Source organism: Siphateles boraxobius, unplaced genomic scaffold, assembly GCF_051911475.1.
Source record: "Siphateles boraxobius isolate OS27281-9 unplaced genomic scaffold, OSU_SipBor_1 65, whole genome shotgun sequence".
Classification (NCBI taxonomy): domain Eukaryota; kingdom Metazoa; phylum Chordata; class Actinopteri; order Cypriniformes; family Leuciscidae; genus Siphateles; species Siphateles boraxobius.
In genome coordinates, this window is record NW_027509192.1 from 13135760 (window position 1) to 13141759 (window position 6000).

The following is a 6000-nucleotide window of genomic DNA, read 5'->3' on the forward strand; positions in this document are numbered from 1 at the left end:
TCTTGCAAACAAGATGATGTTTTTAAGTTTTTCTCCTTTCTAATTATCAATGTTTGTTGTCTGACAATAAAAAGTGTCTTATTTTCCCCGTACAGATGGCGTGAGATATTTGTGCCTGCGATATTAACATCTCAAGGATGGTGTTGCAAGAGTAAAACACATTAACTATTGGGAAGAATAAAATATTGATTTGCTTGTATGCAAATGAGCTCAAATATGCTCATTCCTCACAAATAACCTCTCCCCTCCTCAAACATTTGGAAACCTGTGTGTGATCAGAAGTGGGCTTGAGAAACAGATGTGTGTTCAACGGGATTTGATTCCATTGACATCTGGGGTGAGGATCTGATTCCCTTTCTCTCCGCCGGTGTTGTGAATGTTTCAAAAGCAAACTTTCTTTTTCCTGAGTCGGGGCGTGAGTTCCGCGTGGAGATGTTTGATGTTTTCCTCTTGTGGAGCGCGACGAGATGAAGTGAGTTCTTAATTTATGAGGACATAACAAGGAAGCTATTAAGCAAACATATTTCCCTGCTTCGGCTGGCATGAAAGAGCCACTCAGGGCGAGAAAGCCAGCGCTTTGGTTTTGCAAAAAGATAATTGCCTAAATGTTTACAAGTTAGCAAGATTTTAAATCGCACCAACGCTTGCGCTAACAAAGCATCATTCAAGATGACCGCATATAAAGGTAACAAAAGGAATTAAAAGGCGCCTTTTGGTGTAATACCAAGAGGCTATAACCAATTTAAGCAATGATATTGAGGGATACAGCATCCAATTTCCACAAGTGGGGCAGTGGGAAGTGTTTAGGCTAGTTGAAGTACACGTCTTAATGAGAAAAGACAAAAAAGACTTCATGTGCATGATTCATGCAGTCTGTTTCTAGGAGCACATGCATAATTATTTATGATCGCTGAGCCCGGGAAAGACGAGTGGAGAAAGAGAAACTGGTAAAAAATTCAAAAGCAGAAGAAGTTAAATGAATATTTAAGGGACGATGAAATATTAAGGGGAAACAAATGAGAAACACATTTAAAACGGCATGATAAATAATAGTGGGAGTTGTCGGGTGGGAAAAAAAGCGGCTGCCATGAGGCCTTAAACATCGGCGTGGTGTCTGATCCCGGCCTCGACGATTTGTTTTCCATATGCCGGTCGTTACGGGGGCACGGTCAGCGGACGGGGGTTGGCGCGTTGCAGGGGATTATTAGCTTTTTGTTGAGAGCCGTTGGATGGATGCCATGGGCTAGTCACAATTTAATGTGTCGACTGGTCTGGTACAAGTGGAGGGTAGGACACTGGCACTGAGATGATGTTTTATGCCAGAGGACCGGTGTTCTGACGATTTGTTTGACAAGGAAAAATGTGTGTGCTACTAGCATTACATTCATGTGGTTTGAGGCTCTATTAGCATCCAAACTTACCCCAAACCCTAACCCGACCCTTAAAACAATGCAATATATAGTGTTGGGACAATCAGATAGGTAGCATTGTTCTTCGAGATACCGGCCTCCACCTGAAGAGGACACATATGAAGAGTGTCAGAATTGAAGTAACGTGTGTGCTGATTTCATCAACAATATTTGAATGTGTCCCATTAATCCCAATTTTAAACGGTATCAGTGTAAGAATTCACATTTATGCCTAGCCTATACTTCAAGTATTTTGTAGTGAGTAAAAACGGCAAACCAACAATATCAACTGTTTATACAAGTGCACTTTCTGTAAAGCTGCTTTGAGACAATGTGTATTGTGAAAAGCGCTATACAAATAAATTTGAATTGAATTGAATTGAATTGAATTGAATTGAAGAGTAATCAACAATTTTAATATTTCAATAAATATAGACCAAATAATATGCACAATTATTAACATGATGCAGGCTGAATTGGGTAATTTACCTTTTTTCTGTTTGAAGATGAGGTGATGTGGAAGCATATTCGCATCATTTTTAAAGTTCACTGTAAAAAAAAAAAGTTGCTGCCTTAAATATTTAAGTACAATCAACTTGGATGTTTAACTCATTTCAACTTATTACATTAAACTGACTTTAAAAATGAGTTGAATCTTGTATAATTTATTTTTAAAAAGTTGAAAATTGTTTAACTTATTTTGATGAGTTAAAGCAATGTAGAAACAGATGTTGTCATAACTTATTGATCATATAATTTTATACAGTGTATTTATTTGCATGATTATATGGGTTGTAGCATTTTGTTATTTGCAGTGTAACAGAAAAGACCTTGCACACAATTTTGCATTTCACTGTAATATACATTATATACACAATATATTCAATATATAATATTGTAAAGAATGTAACTAAGCAGAATAAATATAATAAGATTATATAAATGAGTAAACAAGTGAATTTAAATCATGTTTCCCCCAATTTGCATTCAATTGAGAATTTTAATTTTCTAAATGTATAAGTAGCCTACTTTAGTCAAATATTTTCCGTATATATAATAAATAAAGATTTTTTCTAATTCTTTAAACCCAAACATTGATGTGGCACCATATTATGTCTTAAAATTTTAGATATTTGGCTTGGCAATCAAATTTGACAGATTTTATCTATTAGGCTAATATTTTTATGTTGTCTTTTTTTCTGTTTAGAAAGAGTTGGTAAGTACATAATTCGTATGGGTCCTGTTTTATAGAATTTTTATTTTCTGGCAACAGTCATTGGCCTCTTGTTTAATTTCCATTTTTCCAGATCTGAAAATAATTAAATCAGCAAACAAATAATTAATTGAGTCAATGAGAACAATTAGTTCAAAGACGCCTTTGAGAATTGGCTGTGCATAGTGAATTGGTTAATTATCATACTACACAATAATTGAGTGGAGGAGCTCTCCGCGTGTGTGAAACCGCATGCAGTATTGACTTTTTTTGCAAACGAGAAGAAACTATGAGAAGGTTATGGATGTCAAAGGCTCTTTGTGGAACCATCGATGCCAATAAAGAAGCTTTAGTTTTAAGAGTCTGTCATTTTCGAAGCTTTACAGTCCCCATTCACTTTCATTATATGGAAAAGAGCAGCATGAACATTTGTCAAAACATCTCCATTTGAGTTTCACCGAAGAAAGAAGGTTATACAGCTTTGGAACCACATCGGAGTGAGTAAATAATAACTAAATATTAATTTTTGGGTGAACTCTTCATACATGAATTGGCATTCTAGCAGCGGAAAATGATTTTAATGGCTGAAACCATCTCTTTTACAGGTCATCAAAACCTGGATTGATTTTTTATTTACTCTAATCATTGCACATAATTGTCCTGCACTGGCCCTTGACAAAAGTAAAGCAATGACACCCATGTTAAACTCCATTATAATGCGTACTGAAGGTTGTGACACTAATCTCAGTGACCTACATGGCCCATACATCAGAGAGTGTCTATCTGCTGACAGCGTGCTGTATCTGGGGGCCCGTGCTGCCGGTGTGGCCACGAGGCAGAGCGATCGGAGCCGCCGCTGTGACCCTGTCCGCAGTCGGAGATCATTACCCCCGTGACTGATGTGCGGGGCGGGCCGGAGTGTGCGCGTTTATTTCCCCGAGCAGGGGTGGGTGTCTCGGCCCCATGAGAAGGACAGCCCTTCACGTTTTGTTAGCGTGGTCATAGCTCTCGCGTAAAAATCGAGGCCCTCTAGCGCACATACGCTTCGGCTTATCCTCCACCCTGATTTCAAGAGTCATCCGTCAGTGGATGCTGTGCTTGATTTGATGAAAGAACAGATATATAAAAATAATAACAGTTAAGTATAAGGAAAAATGTAAAGTTAGCTGGTCATGATTGCAAAATAAATACATTAAGTGAATAAATGGACACTAAGCATTGATTTGACTTTTTAAGAAACAAAAGCAAGAAATCTTATTGTTTTAAGATATCACAGAGTGATATGAGAAAAATTAAACGTACAGCTATCTAAATATATATATATATATATATATATATATATTGCTGTCCATTACACTGTTTTGTAATCAAAATTATATGATCAATAAATTAAGACAATAAGTTATGTTTTTTACATTGCTTTAACTCGTCAAAATATTTAAAGGGTTAGTTCACCCAAAAATGAAAATTCTGTCAGTATTTACTCACCCTCATGTTGTTCCAACCCCATAAGACCTTCATTCATCTTCGGAACACGAATTAAGATATTTTGATTAAATCTGAGAGCTGGATCACTCCTCCATAGGCTTCTTCAGGGATCGAACTTGCCGGCCTCGAAAAGTCATTAAAAACATCGTTAAAATAGTCCAAGTGACTACAGTGGCTCAATCTTAAGTTTATCAAATGACGAGAATAGTTTTTGTGCGCAAAAAAAACAAAAATAACGACTTTATTTCAACTATTCATTTCCTTCTCTCTGGGCCTCGAGTCAGTTAACTTAGTGTAATAGCGTAAGTTTCTGTTTTTGTACGTCACACGCATCACCCACATGACCAGCGTCGGCCAATAGTGAGCCTACGTGTGACGTAGCTCTACGCAATCATACTAAGTTAACTGACTAGAGGCCAACAAAGAAGGAAATGAATAGTTGAAATAAAGTCGTTATTTTTGTTTGTTTTTGCGGACAAAAAGTATTCTCGTCGCTTGATAAACTTAAGATTGAGCCACTGTAGTCACTTGGACTATTTTAACGATATCTTTAATGACTTTTCGGGGTTGGCAAGTTTCAATCCCTGAAGAAGCCTATGGAGGAGTGATCCAGCTCTCAGTTTTCATCAAAAATATCTTAATTCGTGTTCTGAAGATGAACGAAGGTCTTACGGGGTTGGAATAACATGAGGGTGAGTAAATACTGACAGAATTTTCATTTTTGGGTGAACTATCCCTTTATGCACATTTTTTTTTTTTACAAGTTTTACAAAATTCAACTCATTTTTAAGTCAGATTAATGTAATTTAATTTGAAATTACTTAAACATCCAAGTTGACTATACTTCAATTAAGACAGCAACTGTACAGTAATCATTTTTATAATTTTATGCTTTATATTTAATATATTATTATAATATTTATATTTTAAATAATACTATGTTATAGCATTTTGTACATTGGTTAAAAAATAGTTCAAAAAGTAGATGAAGTCTTTACAAAAAACATTACAAAAGAATAAGTTCCGTTTTTGGCAAACAGGTCTCATGGTACCCATTTATGTTTTTAATGATTATGAAGTTCAACAAATGAATTAAATTAATTCTAAAATCAGACAGGATCAAAATAGAACTAATACAAGGCAGCTTTATAGCTATTTATTACACTTTATTTGGTAAACTATAATATTAACTACTGTCCTGACTGTCAAACGTTTCCTTTCTTAATATGTAAAGACTTATGTTCAGTGCTGCTGTTCTACGGTGGCTGCAGAGGATCAAGAGATTGTTCCTTTTACCATAACAGTGAATCTTACTGTAATTTACAGCCCAGGCCAGATATAAACCTTAAGTCAGATTTTACGACTAAGGTGAAGTGTGGCATTGCATGTTACAGTGTAGTATTTTCAGACAAGCTCATAAAGCAGAATAATAGTAGTGTTTGCGTCTTAAAGACGGCTGCACATGGCCCAGATAGATGACCTGGCTTCACTTTTACAAAACTAACGACCAGAGCAGACCGCTGCAGGTTTGTCATCCAAAAACTTCATTTCACACATTCAGCATTTTATAAATGCACTCTTTAATTTTTCCATTTATGGCCCCGTGATTAAAATCTCTGGCCCTGTGACCTAAGGGATCGTTCTGAGTGATAATGAATGGGATCAGGGCAGAAGCCTGGAAAAGATGGCATCTCGACACATCTTCAAGGTTAACAATGGAGAACAATGGACTGTGTCTTTACCCTAAAGTGATGAATGAACTTTTTCTAGCATTTTAATAAGTGCCATTATAATAGATAGGACAGAACTAGCATTTCGTTTGAAAGCATAAATTTGTGGTTATAAAAATTGTCTTTAAAATAAGTTTTACTCCGGTTGGCTACATGATGA

At 36.0% G+C, this 6000-nt stretch overlaps 1 long non-coding RNA gene across 1 annotated transcript in view; it reads left to right on the forward strand.

Annotated features, from left to right (window-relative positions):
* LOC143721030 (uncharacterized) overlaps positions 1 to 1000 on the forward strand; it is a 4077-nt gene extending 3077 nt beyond the window's left edge. The window contains exon 4 of the long non-coding RNA XR_013196673.1: positions 96 to 1000. This is a non-coding gene — a long non-coding RNA (uncharacterized LOC143721030). The remainder of the gene's footprint in view (positions 1 to 95) is intronic.
* Positions 1001 to 6000: the final 5000 nt, after the last annotated feature.